Source organism: Rhinoderma darwinii, chromosome 1, assembly GCF_050947455.1.
Source record: "Rhinoderma darwinii isolate aRhiDar2 chromosome 1, aRhiDar2.hap1, whole genome shotgun sequence".
NCBI lineage: Eukaryota > Metazoa > Chordata > Amphibia > Anura > Rhinodermatidae > Rhinoderma > Rhinoderma darwinii.
This window is the reverse complement of record NC_134687.1, coordinates 587,438,301-587,457,709: the sequence shown is the minus strand read 5'-3', so window position 1 is coordinate 587,457,709 and position 19,409 is coordinate 587,438,301. Positions and strand designations below refer to the sequence as shown.

Below are 19,409 nucleotides of genomic sequence, written 5' to 3'. Positions count from 1 at the left end.
CCGATCTCTCGGTCCCTAGTCAATCACACGACTGAGTTCCCTTCAGCTTCTTCTCTGCACAGTGATCCTCCCAGCTACCGTCTGAGCGTGAAACAGACAACACAGCCCTATTTACTTGTCAGATCTGTGTTGCAGTTCCCTGCACATAGGGTGCTGCTTCTTGCTAGTTACGATCAGTAGATGTTGCGGCAGTCGGTATGTTGACATAACGGTAGATATGAAATGTGCCATTCTCAGGAGAAAATGCTTTTACACCTTGTTAGATAATTATGGAATATTTGGTTGTCCTAGGTTTTCCACTTAAAAAAAAAAAAAAATACAGGGGCAGCTAAATTATGCCCCCTGATTCTGGCTGGGACAATAATCCCTTGGAGAAAAGTGGCACCAAAGTTGTCTTGCAGACCATTTTTCTCCTATAACTATATTTTATGTATGGCCAGCTTAAACCCTAAACCTATAGCCCATAGATCTCGAATCAACATGATCTAAAAGTGTTTCTTTTTTCATTTTTTTTAAAATATTTTTTCACTTTCATTTTTATTAGAATTTTTTTTATAGCAGGTACCATTTTTTTTTTTCATTTTTTTTTTATGCAGGTGTCTTGTCATTGGCGATTACATCATGTGTTGTGTTCGTTCTATCCTCTGATATTTAATTCTTACATCCATATGATTGAAAGCTTGCCATTCATTTCGTCTGAATGAAAAAAAAATCGGAATTGAGGGAGTTTGGTGAGAGCCTTGCTTCTTGATGAGACTTTTATGTTTGCAGTACGTAAAGCACTTCAATAGGGGGCCCCTACTGCTTTGATGTAATGCTGGAGTGGAGTTTAATGGAAGACCGAGCAAGAGAAATATACTTCACTATGAAGTGCTGTGAATGCCAATAGGGCTGTCTGAATTTTTGGGCCTCTAAAGGGTTAATACTCCGGAGACTAGCAGGTTCCTATGAGTTCTATAGCAGGTATGGCTGGTTCTCTCCATTAACAACAACCATGGCACCCCCTCTTTCTCCCCAATCTTTCAGTTCACGCTTTGCTAAGTGCTTACAAAGTCGGCCGTTTCTTCGTTAAGGTCTACAGAAAATTGCTGGGCGAGCGGAGATTGAATTTTCTGAGTGTAGGACTTCATGAAGGAATTAGCATGTGCTTTGATCCCATTTGTGAATGGCACTGGGTAGGCTCTTATTGCTGTTTCCAGATGGTGTTACACGGGACAAACAGTTGTGTTTCAGCTTTTCTCAATAGGCTGTCTAGACGGGCCTGGCAGCAGACAGATACAGCCACCCATCAAATTAGCGTTTGTCAGATTTATGTTAATAGTCTACCCAAGCCCCTTCCTGTCATTGACATGAAGATTTATGTGCATAGATTTTTCGCTATAAAGAAAGTGTAAAAAATCATAACGTTGCATTACCAAAAAAAAAAAATCTAAGTTAAGCACAATACCATGACCAACCCGTAAATTTAAAACCGGAGTCAATTTTTTCCATAATAGATGCAGAAACTTTTTTGTTTTTTGGCTACTCTACAAAATTATTTTTATTTTTTTTCATGCCTCAGTCAGTAATTTGAACCTTTCTGTGCAGTGGGAATCACCTTTTGACAGACACCAGTGCCATTGTTTTTCCAAGTCTGACCCCAACAACTTTGATCATGTTCTCGTTTACAGACTTGTCTGCGTGAATATTTTAAAACCTAGATCGCAGCAAGTGTGAGAACAGTCTAGTCAGGTTTTAGCACCGTGAATAGAGAGAATATATTAAACACTCTCTATAATGGTTTTCTGAATAAAAGTAGAATCATTTATTATTTATACAGATCATTTGTGGAAAGGTTTTATTTTTATTGAAATTATTACAATGTAAATTGTGACCTGAAAAAGTAGATTTGACGCAATGTAGAATTTTATCAGCTGATATTAATGGTTTTTAACCCTGTCCATTACCACACTTAAAGGTTTTTTCTCATCATGTGACTCTAGAGTATGCCATCACTTTAGGACTGGGAGGGTCCAACCTTTGGGACCCCCACCGATCCTGAGAATGAAGGGATTGCAGCGCTATTTTAACGCTGAGACCGAGGCAGTCTAATGTAAACCGAGGAGAGAGCGAGAGAGAGACACTGGTATATGAGAGTCTCTCTTTCACTCTGTATATCACAGAGAGAATGGAGACTCTCTCCTATACAGCGTTTCTCTCTCGCCTCAATTTACATTAGACCTTTTTTTTTTTTCCTGTCTGATCTACCGAGAAGAGGGACTTTTTCGGCCTGCTCGGTAATGGGAGCAATTAAAGGCCCTTTTACGCAAGCCAATGATTGGGCAAACGGGTGTTCATATGAGCGCTCGTGCCCGATCACTGCCCTGTGTAAACATTGCAATGATCAGATGACGAAAGAGCAAACGCTCGTTCATTGGCTGATCGTATTATTTATGCAGCAGAAAGTATTTTCATTGTAAAAGTAATTTCTTTTGTAAAATCCGACTACCGTCCTTCATTTCCTACGCTACGTATATGGCTGGCTGCAGATGATCGCCGGGCCAGCTTCAATTTAAAAGCAGTTGTCTTTATGCAGATTACTTTTACTATTCTCTACTCACTTTATTCTCAATTTTCTCCTATTATTATTCATCTATGTTTCAATGGAGACAAGGCAGTCTAAACTAAGTATAGGATGGTAAATGATTTAGAAGAACCTGAGATAAATATACACTACCGTTCAAAAGTTTGGGGTCACCCAGGCAATTTTGTGTTTTCCATGAAAACTCACACTTATATTTATCAAATGTGTTGCAAAATGACTAGAAAATATAGTCAAGACATTGACAAGGTTAGAAATAATGATTTTTATTTGAAATAATAATTTTCTCCTTCAAACTTTGCTTTGGTCTTGAAATGCTCCATTTGCAGCAATTACAGCATTGTAGACCTTTGGCATTCTAGCTGTTAATTTGCTGAGGTAATCGGGAGAAATTTCACCCCATGCTTCCAGAAGCCCCTTCCACAAGTTGGATTGGCTTGATTGGCACTTCTTGCGTACCATACGGTCAAGCTGCTCCCACAACCGCTCTATGGGGTTGAGATCTGGTGACTGCGCTGGCCACTCCATTACAGATAGAATACCAGCTGCCTGCTTCTTCCCTAAATAGTTCTTGCATAATTTGGAGGTGTTCTTTGGGTCATTGTCCTGTTGTAGGATGAAATTGGCTCCAATCAAGCGCTGTCCACAGGGTATGGCATGGCGTTGCAAAATGGAGTGATAGCCTTCCTTATTCAAAATCCCTTTTACCTTGTACAAATCTCCCACTTTACCAGCACCAAAGCAACCCCAGACCATCACATTACCATCACCATGCTTGACAGATGGCGTCAGGCACTCTTCCAGCATCTTTTCAGTTGTTCTGCGTCTCACAAATGTTCTTCTGTGTGATCCAAGCACCTCAAACTTCGATTCGTCTGTCCATAACACTTTTTTTCCAATCTTCCTCTGTCTAATGTCTGTGTGCTTTTGCCCATATTAATCTTTTCCTTTTATTAGCCAGTCTCAGATATGGCTTTTTCTTTGCCACTCTGCCCTGAAGGCCAGCATCCCGGAGTCGCCTCTTCACTGTAGACGTTGACACTGGCGTTTCGCGGGTACTATTTAATGAAGCTGCCAGTTGAGGACCTGTGAGGCGTCTATTTCTCAAACTAGAGACTCTAATGTACTTGTCTTGTTGTGCAGCGGGGCCTCCCACTTCTCTTTCTACTCTGGTTAGAGCCTGTTTGTGCTGTCCTCTGAAGGGAGTAGTACACACAGTTGTAGGAAATCTTCAGTTTCTTGGCAAGTTCTCACATGGAATAGCCTTCATTTCGAAGAGCAAGAATAGACTGTCGAGTTTCACATGAAAGCTCTCTTTTTCTAGCCATTTTGAGAGTTTAATCGAACCCACAAATGTAATGCTCCAGATTCTCAACTAGCTCAAAGGAAGGTCAGTTTTATAGCTCCTCTAAACAGCAAAACTGTTTACAGCGGTGCTAACATAATTGCACAAGGGTTTTCAAGTGTTTTCTAATCATCCATTAGCCTTCTAACACAGTTAGCAAACACAATGTACCATTAGAACACTGGAGTGATGGTTGCTGGAAATGGGCCTCTATACACCTATGTAGATATTGCATTAAAAACCAGACGTTTGCAGCTAGAATAGTCATTTAGCACATTAACAATGTATAGAGTGTATTTCTGATTAATGTTATCTTCATTGAAAAAAAACTGTGCTTTTCTTGCATAAATAAGGAAATTTCTAAGTTACCCTAAACTTTTGAACGGTAGTGTATATATGTAATATATATATATATATATATATATATATATATATAATTTCATATTCTGTTTTTTTTTTTTTTTTTTAAATATCCTTTTTATTGTCAGTTTTCACATTTTCTTACAAACATTTCACGTAAGAGTTACATCATGAGTGCGCAGCACTCAACTGTCATGGGATTAACTTTTAAATTAAATTCAACATAACATATAAACACACCAACATAGAAACATGGCATAATTGTCGATCTTCAGATGGACCAAACAAACATGACTCCCCCAACTCCAACACCACCTAGATCATCAATGAGTTTCCACTCATCCTTTCTCCCCCATCTGGTTCACAGTTGCATCCTCCCTAAAACGCCTGCCAAGAGCTGTGTGCAGTACCACTTTGTGTACTGGAAAGGCCTAACAATTTCCGCTATTTCGGCTGTTGTACATTGCGTTTCTATAAATACTTGCCACTTATCAAATAGCTTCTTGGTTCCCGTTTCCTTCCGCCTTTCCACCTCCACCCTCTCAAGAACCAATAACTGTTTCAGCCGTGACACAATCAATTCTAACCCCGGCGTGTCTGCCTCTAACCAGTGACTCAGGAGGCATCTCAAAGCTACCAGTAAAATCGTGTGCACCAACACGGGAGGTGATCTCACTCCTCGAGCACCCTTTTCCTCTGGCGGCCGCGCCTGATGGAATAGTAGCACTTGAGGCGTCATTGGGAGATTCGTTTTCCAATGGTCCTTAATATATTTCTGTACCATCCCCCAAAATCGTTTCGTATGTACACACCCCCACACTCCATGGCACAAATTCGTCAGTGGTGTAGTGCACTTGGGACAACTTGTAATGCGATCAGGGAAAGATTGTGAGGGCAAGATATTAAAGCCATATATAGCTGTATGCATCAACTTGAAATAGGTTTCCCTCCAGCTCTCATTTATCACACTCTTCCGTACCGTCTCCCAACCCCCCAGTATGGTCTCTCCTATATCTGGATCCTGAGTCCACCGTTCCCAGCTTTTAAAACTAATCCTTAATTGCGGACGAACAAAACCCTCTCTCAATGCTCTATACATTCCTGAAATGGTCGCCCGCCCAGTTGTTGGACCTATGACCTCATCCAGAGTGTGCATAGTAGCTTCCTTACTCAAATCCCTGAGCCTGGAGGTACAAAATGTTCGTACCTGAAGTACTTGCAAAAAATTGACTCTATCTACTATGGGTCTGAGTTTAGCAGTGATTTCCTCCCCAGTTAACCACCTCTTTTCCTCTGTATGCATAAGATCCCCTGCGCTACCAATGCCTACCCTCCCCCATGAGGCAATTCCGTCCCCCTTGTCCATTCCCGGTAAAAACTCCGGATGACCGCTCAACGGCATATACTTCGATACCAGGTGGGGTAACCCAAACTGCTTACGTACCACTTTCCAAGCTAGAACTGTATCTCTCAATACAATGGAGGTTTTGAGACGGCACGGAAGAGAAGCGATTCTACAATGTAACAAAGCTTTCAGGTTCCAAGGTGAAGCATACTCCCCTTCCAGATCTAAATTGGAATAATTGCTTGTTTCATGAAGCCAATCTACTACATGACGCATAAGACAGACCACGTTATAACCCCTGACATTCGGAAAGTTCACACCCCCTTCTTGTTTACCCATCATGAACTTGGTGAGTGCTATGCGCGGCCTTTTTCCTGCCCATATAAATTTAGTGAATGAAGCCGTCAATTTCGAGACATCCACATGCTTCAATAAGAGAGGTAGCGTTTGAAAGGGGTATAGCAATCTAGGAAAACTAACCATCTTGATCAGATGACATCTTCCCAAGAGGGACAACGGCAATTGGCCCCATCTAGTGAGTTCCGCTTGTATTTTTTTAATTAACGGGGGATAATTTAAGTCATACAGAGTGTCTGGTACCCTCCCTATTTTGATACCCAGATAGGTAATGCAGTGTTCCACCGGTGTTATCCCGCAACCCAAGGATTGCCAAAAGGTCTTTGGCAATGGCCTGCCCAACTCCAGCAGTTCGCTCTTAGCTATATTGACTTTGTATCCCGAGCATTGCCCAAATTCCTGCAAAAATTGAAAAACCTTCCCTAAATGCTCCTGAGGGTTTGACATAAAAAGTATGACATCATCAGCGAACAGGGCTAATTTCACTGCACAAGATCCCACTTGAATGCCTCTGAACATATCCGATTCCTCCAAGAATCTGGCCATAGGTTCCAGTGCTAGATTGAATAGCAGGGGCGACAAGGGGCAACCCTGTCGTGTTCCTTTATGTAATTGGAAGGGATCTGATAGGAACCCCGAGGAGTGAACGCGTGCTTGCGGGCTATTGTAGTCTCCCTTCAGGAAGACCCGGAAATCTCCCTGAATGTTCATTTTGTCTAGCACCATCCCCAGCCATTCCCATTGTATGTTATCAAAGGCTTTCTCTGCGTCTAGCGCTAAAAGTGCCGGCCTGGTACCTGGCTGGGGATCGTGCCTGACTGTTTCTAGCACCGTCAATACCTTGCGTAAATTTGTCACTGCAGCCCTGCCCTTTACAAAGCCTACCTGAGATTTTCCCACCAGTATGGGTAGATACATAGCCAGTCGATTGGCCAAAATTTTTGTGAGCAATTTCTGATCTTGATCTATCAGCGAGATGGGGCAGTACGACCCCGGGTCAAGAGGATTCTTCCCCTTCTTGGGTAACACCTTTATATGCGCTACCTTGGCCTCTGCTGGTAAAGCTCCCGTTCCTAGTAAAGTATTATAATATGCCACCAAGGTAGGGCTGATTTCTTCTCTCAGAGATTTGAAAAACTCCCCTGTGAATCCATCCGGACCCGGGGCCTTTCCGTTAGATAATGTTTTAATGGCGCTCCAAACTTCCTCTAGTGTAATCTCCGCGCTCAAATGACGATTCTGCTCCTGGGTGAGCCCTGGCAACTTCACCTTCTCCAAAAATTCCCTCCCTTTTTGGAGATCTATGGGTGTTTCTGAGTAAAGGGCTTGGTAATATTTACTTAATATGGTATTGATTTTTTTTGGGTCCGAGGTAGGAGTTCCGTTTGATTCTTTAAGTGTTGAAATATGTGCCTGTGCATACCTCCCCTTTGCTAACCGCGCTAATAATTTGCCCGCCTTATTGCCGAAACGCATTAAATCAGCATCAAATTGGGACCGGTAAATACTCTCTCTTTTGTCTAACCATTGATCAAACTGTCGCTTGGCTTCCTTCCATTCCTCCCCCAATAGCATTGATGGCGAATGTAGGAATGCTGTGTACGCACGCCGTAATCTGTCGCTCGCTGCCTTGTATCCTTCGGTCGTCTTACGTTTAAGATTAGACATATACTGCATGATTTTCCCTCTTATTACCGCCTTGGCTGTACGCCAATACAATGACGGTTCCGAGCGATGCGCTACATTATCCCCATCGAATTCCATCCACCACCCCTTAAGCTTCTGTGTAAAGCCCTCATCCTTTGCCAGAAAAGCGGGAAACCTCCAGATAAAATCCGTTCCTCTAGCTACTGTGTCAGCCAATGTAATGGTAACCGGAGCATGGTCCGAAATAACTAAATCTTCAATTGCCGCTTCACGTAAACGTCGCGCCATTGCGTCACTAACTAACAAATAATCAATACGCGACCATGACTGATGAACATGAGAGAAATGTGTATATTCCCGCGCATCTGGGTGTAGCCTCCTCCACGCATCTATTAGGGCCGTGTGTCTTAAAAAGTCGGGCAAGATCTTATCTCTATTTCTCTGCGAACTAGTCCCTGCGCTCCTATCCTCCTTTGAAGACCTTACAGTGTTAAGGTCTCCCCCTAAAATCAAAAACCTAGTGCGATCCTGCTGGAGTTGGGTTTCCAAGTGACCAAAAAAACCAGTGTTAACCGTATTTGGGCCATACACATTATGAATACTGATGGTTTCCCCTGCATGCTCCATCACTAGATGGATCCAACGGCCCTCGTCATCCCGCTCCTGGGACACCAGCGTAAACGCAAAGTTTTTATGTACCAGAATTATAACTCCCGCCTTACCCTCCCTTGCCGACGAGCCAAAAACCTGACCCACCCAGAACTTTTGCAAATACTTAAACTCCGGCTCGGTAAGGTGAGTTTCCTGCAATAGGGCCACATCAGGATGCAATCGTTTCATGTGCCTTAAAAGTTTGGTTTCTGTGGGGATCTCAGCCCTTTAACGTTCCAAGAAACTATTTTCATGTTATTGGACCGTGTTTAAGATGAGCTAAAGTGCCTAAAAGTCGTGTGTAGTCCAGGGAGTCAGATCCGTCTTTTCCCAAGAGCCATGTACAAACATTAACATTAACATCATAACCAAACCCTGGCTTGTAAGCCAGAACCAACAAGGCCAACCATCCCTTACCTAACAAAATCATAAAATCACCTGCGGCAAGGGTTAGCAGTCCCTTAATACCCACTGGTGTATGTGACTTCACTTTTTTCTGTTATGCCAGAACGCGCCCCTCCCTCCCCCTCCCCCCCAGCCTGCCTATATGGCTCCTTCCATGAGGAAGTAGCACCTGCCCTTGCCCCCTCAGTACCTCTTTGTCGCCTGCACACCCTTATGTACATTCCCTTATCATTACTTTAACAGCCTAGAATCCGTTAGGATTGCATCCTCACATTTCCCTATGAACCTTGCTTCGCTTCAAGATTTCCCTACCTCCGTGTCCCCTATCTCCTACCACAATTTCCCTCAGTCTGCCATTGTAACAGATAACACTAATCCCTTGCGTGGGGAAGGCATTGTATCACTCCCGGTCAATCCCGCCCACCAGGGACAGTCTCAGATCCTAATCTAACTCCCTCACAAATATCTTGCAGTGAAAATGCAGGGAAATATCAGAATGCATATACTTCAACCTTGATAACATTGTAACATTGTAACAATAGGTCAACTGTTGACCGGTACATAGTGCTGTATAAGACCGCAAAATATCCCCCTCAATAACTTTCAGATTATCTGTAAACTTATCTGTAGCTGGTCGGAATCTGCAATTGGTCTACAGCGTCCACAAAATCATAATCACAACAGCTTAAATAAAATGCGCCAAAAAGGACTTCGTCCGTCAATCAGGAGACGTGGATCGGGTGCGGTCCCGTGTTCGCCTCTGCGGCTTCGGAGAGTCCCCTCTATTTCCGGCTCGACCCCCCCGGGATCTTCCAGGTGTGGGCATTAAGGCTTCTGCCCAGGTACGCTCCATATTTAGCCGGTTCCTTTTGTCTTCTCTTGAATTGCGCTGCGGACTATGTACTGGACTGTGACGCTCCTCTTGCTGTGATCTGTTCCCACAAAGCTCCGCAAGTGCGTCCTCCGCTTCCTGTGGAGTGGTGAAAACCTTGTTCCGCCCGTTCTCTTGAAACACCCGCAGGATGGCTGGGTACTGCAGGCTAAAGCGTATTCTCGCTTGGAACAGCGCGGTGCAGATCTTGCTGAAAGCCCGCCTTCGTTTTGCAACCTCCGCCGAGAAATCCTCAAATAGTAGCACTTTCATGCCCATTATTTCCAAAGGACGCGATCTGCTGCGGAAAGCTTTCATGAGTGCCACCTTGTCATTGTAATCCAACAGTTTGAAGATCACTTGTCTGGGACGATGTAAATTGTGGTCAGCTGTTGCTGGGAGGTTTCTGGGGTCCGGCCCCACTCTATGCGCCCTCTCCACCCGGCATGGACGGGGGAGACCTAAGGCTTCCGGCAATGTCCTCTCACACACTCGTTGCAAATCAGCAGATATCACCGCTTCTTTCAGCCCCACCAGTCGCAGGTTGCTCCTCCTGGAGCGGTTTTCCAGATCCTCCACCTTGTCCCCCAACTGCGCAGTAACAGACAGCACCCCTTTGAGTTTGGATTGCAGGCGTTCATTTTCATCCTCCAGCAGCGTCATACGCTGTTCTAACTCATCAGCTCTGATAGTGACTTGTGCCAGCTCCGCCTGCACGCGGTTTAGGGAATCTTGCACCGTTTTTTCCAGCGCCTTTTGCAGGTCTGGCGCTATCTGTTTGGCTACTTCACGGGCCAGGGTTACATAGTCAATGGCTACTGGAAGAGCGGACAGTACATGCTCTGCCGGGCTTGAAAGCTGGGACTGATGGTGCTGCAGCTCATCTTCCTGTGTGTATAGCAGGGTCGCAGTGGCGGGAAGCGCCGCCATCTTACCTCCCTTTACCACGGCCGCGGCTGATTCCTCCATGGCTGGCTTCTGCGCGCTTCTGAGGAGGTACCTGTCTATACAGGCACCACCGATGATGTTGCCGTGTGCAAGGCTGGTGACTTCCCCGCTGATTATCGTCGCCGTAGCGACTATTGCGAGCTTACAGGCTGGACGGGAGCGGGAGCTCAGTCACTCGCGTCCTGCATCCCCAGCGCCGGAACCGGAAGTCCATATTCTGTTTTAAGCACGGCCAAATGTTAGGACCAATCTGCACCAAATTTGGCACATAAGTAAATCAAGCACTTTCAAAGGTTTTAGACCGGGTTTCAGCTCTCTTTGGTCTACTGTTCTCGACATATTCACACAAAATGCAATACAAAAGAAAGTATGGCATCACTGGCTTCCACATCAAGGGTCCTCCTTCATATCACATCAGATGACCCGTATTGGCCAAAAGAAGCTCCCAGTTTCTTAATTCTTAGTCTCACTGACATACACACAGTTTTAGACCAACTTCCCATAACAGTCAATTTTGTTCTACACTGGGTTACCATAACAGTCCAGCCATCTTCCTTTACTCGCCGTTAATGGACTTTACCTATCAAGGCCGGTCTGGAACATAAAATCAGCCCTGGCATTTTAAAGCACAGAGGCCCACCTACTGTCTATGAAATATGTTTGCCGCGGTTGCGGGGAAACAGTTAAGATATAAAAAAATAAATTATTCATTATTTCTGATGCTCCTTGAAATGCTGTTTAGAAAGAATGGCAAATGCCCTCAAAAATGTTAATTTAAAAAATAATGGTAATGAGGAACCACACAGTGTGCACCACCAATAGGTAGACCGTAAATAGGAGGGAAAGGGGAAGAATGCAAAAGTATGTGGGAAAATTAATGTGACTTGTGGAATAAATTCTTTATTATAAATAATGTAGTAAAAGATTAACAGACATAAATTGGAAGATTGCAGAGACCTCCTATTTTTCTGCATCTAAAGGGAGCAATTAATCCTGGTTACTAATATGAGCCCAACCTTGCTATACTAAAGTCCTCTATTAACGTTGGCCATGCATACAAAAGATGGGTGTAGAAATGAATTATAGGGCCATCTCCCTGTCAGATGTACTACCAAAAGGTAGTGGTTGTCGAGCACTGACTGCTGCTAAGCCTCCTCCGCTCGTGGGATGAACGGAGGAAGCATGAGAGCGATGGGAAGGAACAGGCTAGGTGGAGGCTGTGAGAAGCATGATGCGCTGCTACCCTGCCATGCTCTTGGCCAGGCGGAGGCGGTTGTTGTGAGATGTAAGGATGCCAAAGGCCCGAGCTGTTAACCAGCGCTAAGCTGCCGCTGCCCGTGGGTTGAACGGAGGAAGCAAAGGGAAGAGCATTGCCCTGCCCTCCAGTAACTCCTCCGCTCTCAATCAGAGCGGTCAGGCAGCTTGTGCGATAGCCAGAATGCAAATTGAGTTTGAATAGACTGTTAGTTGATTTAAAGATAGGTTATTATTATAGTTACTTATATAGCGCCTACATATTACACAGCGCTGTACAGAGGTCCGCTTTTAGTTTCCCAATTGGCGCTCACAATCTAAATTCCCTATTGGTATGTTTTCGGGGTGTGGGAGGAAACCCATACAAACTCCATGCAGATGTTGTCCTTGGTTGGATTTGAGCCCAGGACCCCAGCGCTGCAAGGCAACAGTGCTAACCACTGAGCCACCATGCTGCCCGAGCTCTAGGTTATAGGGCTAGGTGCCTCTGTTAATTATTAAAAACTATAACGCCCGACGCGCCTCTCGCCGGCATGTCTGGCTTCTTCTAGGGGCCCCCAGAAGCCGGAAAATTATATAAGTTAATCATGCCCCTCCTTAGTCGTCTCTTTTCAAGGCTAAATAGGTTTAATTCTTTTAATGTTTCCGCATAACTTAGATTCTCCATGCCCCTTATTAGCTTCATTACTCTTCTTTGTATTTTTTTCCAACTCCCAGGGCATCCTTTCTATGAACTGGAGCCCAGAACTGAACTGCATATTCTAGATGAGGCCTCACTAATGCTTTGTAAAGTGGTGATATTACATCCCTGTCCCGCGAGTCCATGCCTCTTTTAATACACAACAAGATCTTGCTGGCCTTTGAAGCAGCTTATTGACATTGCGTGCTGTTATTTCGTTTGTGATTTACAAGTACACTCAGATCCTTCTCAACAAGTGACTCCCCCAGTGTAGCTCCCCCCTAGCACATTTGATGCATGCAGATTGTTGGTACCCAGATGCATAACTTTACATTTATCTACATTAAACTTCATTTGCTAAGTGCCCAAACACTTAGGGTGTTCAATTCCGCTTCTAATTTATGAACATCTTCCATAGACTGAACATTACTACATAGCTTGGTGTCCTCTGCAATAATAGAAATAGTGCTATTAGTCCCATCCTCTATATCCTTAATAAATAAGTTGAATAACAGTGGTCCCAGCACGGAACCCTGGGGTACACCACTTATAACCGGGGACCTTTCAGAGTAGGAATCATTGACCACAACTCTCTGGATATGGTCCTTGAGCCAATTCTCAATCCAATTACAAACTATACTTTCTAAACCTATAGTCCTTAATTTACCCATTGGACGTCTATGAGGGACAATGTCAAATGCCTTTGCAAAGTCCAAAAACACTATACACAGCGGCCCCTCTGTCTAGGCCTCTACTCACCTCTTCATAAAAACAAATCCGGCTGGTTTCTTCTGTTGTATTTACAGAGCTAACAAACCCATTTAGTAACTCTGCCTTCTCTTGATCCCCTGTGACCAACTCCCCATTACCACTATCTAGGGGACCTACATGTTCAGACCTTGGCTTTTTTGCATTTATATACTTGAAGAATGTTTGGGGATTTGTTTTGCTATCCTTGGCCACCTGCCTTTCAGTTTGTATTTTTACAGACTAGTAAGCCGTTTGTAATTTTCAAGGGCTAGAGCTGTACCCTCAGTTTTGTATTTTTCAAATGCCCTTTTATTTGTCATGTATTGCCCTTTTTACAGAAGGTGTAAGCCATGTGGGGTTTAAATGTTATCTTTTATACTTGTTACCTAATATGAATACATTTTGCACTATAATTATAGAAAATGGATTTTAAGATTTCCCATTTATCACTTGCGCCATTATTTGACATTCGTTCTTCCCAGTCTATGTCCTGAATTACAGCTCTCATCTTGGGGAAATTGGCCTTCTTCAAATTAAGTGTTTTTGCCCTCCCAGCCTGTGTTTGTCGTTTGTCAGCCCATTATCACTACAGTACCCTCCTGTGCAGGCCGCTCCATCTGTTTATATAGCTGACATTCCATCTCCTCGGTTATATTGGGGGGTCTATAGATTACACCAAAGGTAATTTTTTCAGTGTTTACCTCCCTTTGTAATTCCACCCACAAGGTTTCAACCTCCTCACAGTCTTCACCCACTATTGTCTCTTTCACACTCGCCTTCATTTCCCTTCTCACATACAGACATACACCACCACCTTTCCTATTTGCCCTGTCTTTTCGAAACCGTGTAAAACCCTGTCGATTTACAGCCCAGTCATGTGAAGAGTCCAGCCATGTTTCAGCAACACCAACTATATCTATATATTCTTCCAGTATCAAGGCCTCCAGCTCCCCCATTTTGCTTGCTAGACTTCTGGCATTTGTGAACATACACTTTAACTTGCCTTTCAATTTGTCATGTTTGGTATCAGAAATGTGATTATTTGACATTATTTGGGAGGGTTTTTTTTCAATGTTTTGTAACAAAAGGATTCTAACAGTCTGTTTCTCCCCCCACAAATACATTATGTCCCCTCTCTAACCTAACTACCCCTTTATTTTCTACATTGACCTCCCTCCTCAACCCTAGTTTAAATACTCCACTACCCCAGCTAGAATTCTCTCCCCCAGCACAGCGGACCCCCTCCAATTAAGGGCAAATCATCTGCAGAATACAGTTTGTACCCCAATGAAAAGTCAGCCCAGTGCTCTAGGAACCCAAAGCCTTCTCCTCTACACCAAGACTTCAGACATGCATTCAACTCCCTGAGCTCCCGCTGTCTTTCCTGTGATTTGCATGGCGCAGGCAGTATTCCTGAGAATACAACCTTGGAGGTCCTTCCCTTCAGCTTGTATCATAGTTCTTTAAAATTATTCTCCACCACCTACCAGGTATTCTGTCATTGGTACCCACATGGACCACGACAGCTGGATTATCACCAGGCCCTCCCAGTAATTTGTCCACCCACTCCACCACATGCCAAACCATGGCACCAGGGAGACCGCAAACCATTCAGTTAATGCGGTCTTGGCGATAAATTATTCTATCCGTCTTCCTGATTATAGAATCCCCTACAACTACTAATTGTCTTGCCTTACCTGCATCAACATCCAGCTGACTACTAGCTGGGCTGTTCTCACGGTTGTTAGGGAGATCAGTATCCACTAGTGCTGCCATTTCTGAGACTGACACCCTCTCATCATCACCCAACTTGGCAATTTTGCTTGGAAAAACAGAAACCAGATTTGCCTTCCTATTCTTGGACCCCTTTTTACTCCTCCTAACTACATTAGCCCAGCTACTTGCCTGGTCCTGCTGACCCATGTCTTCACTCTACAGATTTACCTCACTAACTGTATGCTCAGTGAGCAGCATGCTTCGCTCAAGATTGTCTATCGCCCTCAGTGTTGCATCTTTAATGTGAGCTTCCAGGTGATTAACATGCTCACATCTGCCACAGAGGTATTCATCCTGGAACTCCGTCTCCAGTTTTGCATACATATGGCAAACTGTGCACTGAAGAAAACCTCCAATATTGCTGACCATTATCTCAGTTACAAAAAACAGAGCACAGAGAAGAAGAGTACACACAGGGACTTTAACTCCTCTTTTCAACTCCTGTTTAAAGGAACAGTGTCATCACAAATTATTTTTTTATATGTTAAAGATGTTAGTGCTTTATTAAAAACGTTTATATTCATTTGTGTGTTTGTGTTTTACTTTTTCTTATTTTTACACTTTTTCTTCCCTATGGGGGCTGCCATTTTTTGTTCCATTTCTGTGTGTGTCGATTAACGACACATACAGACATGGAATACGGCAGCCACAGTCCCATAGGGACTGCGAACGGCTCCCGTCCCATTGACTGCAGTGTACGGCGTCTGTGTGGGAACTGCGCATGCGCCGCTCCCACACAGTCCTATTCGAAATTGGTGCCGTCCGGCGCCATTTTCCTGTGGACCGGAAGTCGCGGCCGGACAGTAATATTACTACTTCCGGTCGCGGCTTCCGGATTTGTGCACTTGCACCAGCGGCAGCAAATGGAGCGGACGGGCCGGAGGGAGCCGCGGCGGCAGGAGCAGGTAAGAGATTTCAATGTATGTTCGTGTTTGTGTGTGTTTACTACTGTATGTAAACCTACTACACTGTGGGTTAGCTCAAAAAATGGCGACACACAGTGTAGGAGGTTACATCGTTCAAACCCCTCGTTTATCCCGGCACTAGCCAGGATAAAGGAGGGGGGATGCTGAGAGCTCACTAGAGCGAGGGCTTTTAACCCAATGTTGCAATGCTGCAATTTTGGGAACAGCTCCATCTAGTGACCAAAAATGGGTAGTATTATAAATTAGAAATAATTTATAATATTACCTGGACTCGTGCAAAAAAATAAAAAAAATTTGAACAGTGTTTAATCACCCACACACAATGTTTAATTTTTTTTAAAAAAACATGTTTTTCTGGCAACACATTCCCTTTAAGAACTCCACTTATTTCACAAGCCACTTAGTCCACCAAGCCCAATGAGAGCAATCTCAAAAGTGAGTCCTGCATGTTAATTTATATCACCTGAGCACAATTAACCCCTCCCTCTAATTAGCTGCACAGCTTGAAATAAGCGGAAAAGAAATAAAGAGTTTTAAATTGTGTCTATTTAGCTAGCTTCTATTTGCAAGCATTCGTTTACAGGAACACGTTTACAGGAACACACACCGCAACACTCTCCGGTTTAATAACTCCACTTGTACACTGGTGTTGAACCGATCCTATAGCTGATTCCTCTTTAGGAGACTGTCCCACCACATGCTGGACTTTGTTGGATGCCCTGAAGCATTCTTCACTGCAATTGAACCTCAAAGTTTTTGCTCATCCGATAAATGGTTGATTTAGGGGAAATCTTACAAGCAGCAATGTCCTTGCCTGTAAAGTCCTTTTCACTGCATGGGTTTCCTTGGAGGTAACCATGGTTAACAGAAAAAGACAATGATTTCAGCACCCCCCCCCCCTTTAAAGCTACCCGTCTGCTCTTATAAATTTATCAGCATGACCGAGTGAAATCAGCTGCCTTTTCCTGGTTAACATTTTATTCTGAGCTAACATTAGTAAGTGACTTCTTTTAAATAAAAATATGAATGCAAAGCAATTTTTTGGCCCCCAGATAACCCCTTTAAACAGACACCCATTCAGCAGCTGTAATCATTCACTTAATGCGGTCTTGGCGATAAATTATTCTATCTGACACCCATTCAGCAGCTGTAATTAATTTATGATTTGGGAAAAACCCCTTTATCACCTTTCCACAAGATTGGTGATAATTTTCTGATCGCAGGCGGTCCCACCATTGGAACCCCTACTCATCGTGAAAACAAGTGCTCTCAACCCCCCAGATCCCCCTGCATTCCCGCAGTAAGGAGATTGAATGGAGCGACACTCGAGCATGCGCCTGCCGCTCCCTTTACGGACTATGAGAATGATGGAAAGAGCTGAGCACTGTACGTGGTTGTTTGTCATTCCCATACACAATGAATGTAGTGGCAGTGTGCAAGCTTGACCGCAGCTCCATTAAATGTTTTCCTCTGTGCGGTTGAGCAGTGAGGAGGATCTGGATGTTCAGGACCCTCGTTCTCATGGTTGGTGGTGGTCCCAGCGAATTGGTGGTGATTTTATGATTTTTGGGAAAACCCCTTTGAAAAAAAAATGTGGGTGACCGCCAGCCAACCCACTGTACACCAGCCCATCTGGCATTTGCCAGATGGCCGGTCCAGCCCTGGTACTTATACTATACTGGATTTCAGCATGCTCCTAAATTGAACCTATTTCAGACCAGTCATTCCTCCAAAAAGGAACCCTGCTGTTATGCCCACGGCCGCTGGCCACCGGCATCCCCCTCTTACTGGCAGCTGCGACCGCAGTACTTTGTATCCCCACCAGCATCTCTCTTCCCAGGGACGCCAGCCCGCTCTGCCTCCTCTCTGGGGCTATGCCCGTAGGGTGCACGTGCTAGTTCTTAAAGGGCCAGCGTACGCGCAAGTTAAAATGTCCCATCCTTTACCTGCACAACATGACCCTTATAAGTGACCCTGCCCCTTTCCCAAGTGCCTGAGCAATGTTATTACTAACCCAGTGTTAGCCTGCGAAGGAACTGTATCCTGTGTCCGTGACCAGTCCTGTCTCCCTGAGTCCTGTGTCCGTGACCAGTCCTAAGTCTGCTACCTGCAGCCTGACTGTATTCAGCTGCCATCAAGGTACGATTTACCAGTGACTGTATCCCAACTGTGATGCCAGCAGTTACTCCGTTACGGCGGAGTAGCCCGTGGTTCCACCACCGTATTGGACGTTACACCTGCACAAAAGACTCCTGCAGCAAAGTGCATGGCTGCTGCCCGAGCTGCTGAAACCTCTCAACAGAACCAAGCCCATCTCCAGGCTGATAAGATACGCCACAGCTAACTGCGAGCTGCTGAAACTCCCCAGCAGACTGAGGCACGAGTGCAGTCTCAGCGAGACAGATGACAGGCAGATCCTCTCCAGCAGACCCAAGCCCGTTTCCAGGCTGACTAGATGCGTCACCGCTTTTAGAATAAAAATTTAAGTATTTTGTAGTAAAAGGTTTACTTTATTGGATATGTTGGCTTCGTATCAGTGGGAAACCAGAAACAAATGGACTGTGTGAAGCTGGGTAACTCTGCTATTATATTATATATGGATATATATTAGATATATAGATTGATAGATATTTAAATTTCACTCCACCTTGACTTTCAATGTTCACTTTTCTTACGGAATTTGCTTCGGAGGAACATTTAATATTTTCAGTCACATTACAGGTTTGATGTTGCATAACACAGTTTCATGAGAGCTATAAAATTAGCTGGCAGGACTGACTATTTCTTCCTCGCTCCATTCCGATCAAACTTTTACCTCATTGCGTCAAGCTGACTGTGATCACAAATGGATTATGCATCCCCGAAAACCAATAAAAGGACGCCAGCCTGATCCAATGAATTTTACCTTGTTGTGTGTATTATACAGTTCCCACTTGTCTCTCGGTAGTAGATGAATGTAGGGAACAGCTCTACACTTTCAACATATGTGTTAAGCATTAAACTGCTCCTACAGGGCCTCATTCGGTGCAGAAGTTCTACATCAGCAGAACAAATCCTAATGACTTCTCTGCAGGCTCAGACACATTCCACAGGCATGGTGCGTTCCAGCTATTATAGTAAAGGGCCTCTGCTTTATAATGATCTAAAATAAGATACAGTAAAGGTGGCAATAATGACGCGGAAGTAAGGGGACCAATAAGATCAGTGGCTGAAGGCTACTTTACCTAAGGCAGCAATAAAGTGTCAGTGCATTTTATCATCAGTATGGTGCAAAACCTGTATCCCCCACAATTCTTAGAAGATCGTGGATCATCATAGGGTTTTATGGTGATCTAAGTTTAGCTTAGTAGTGCAGAGCGGGGAAGGTTTTGTGAATGTTATACAGCCGCCTATAACTAGCCAAAATGTCTTGTGCGACCCCCCCCCCCAACAGCATTCAGTCTGCTGCCTCCTTGGCAGTAGGGAACATGGCTATAGTTGAAGTGCAACCTCCATGTTTTACAAGGTCTCGGCC

At 44.3% G+C, this 19,409-nt stretch overlaps 1 protein-coding gene across 4 annotated transcripts in view; it reads left to right on the top strand.

The window, feature by feature from the left end:
- ARL15 (ARF like GTPase 15) overlaps positions 1-19,409 on the top strand; it is a 329,406-nt gene that overhangs the window by 141,495 nt on the left and 168,502 nt on the right. The window lies entirely within an intron of this gene.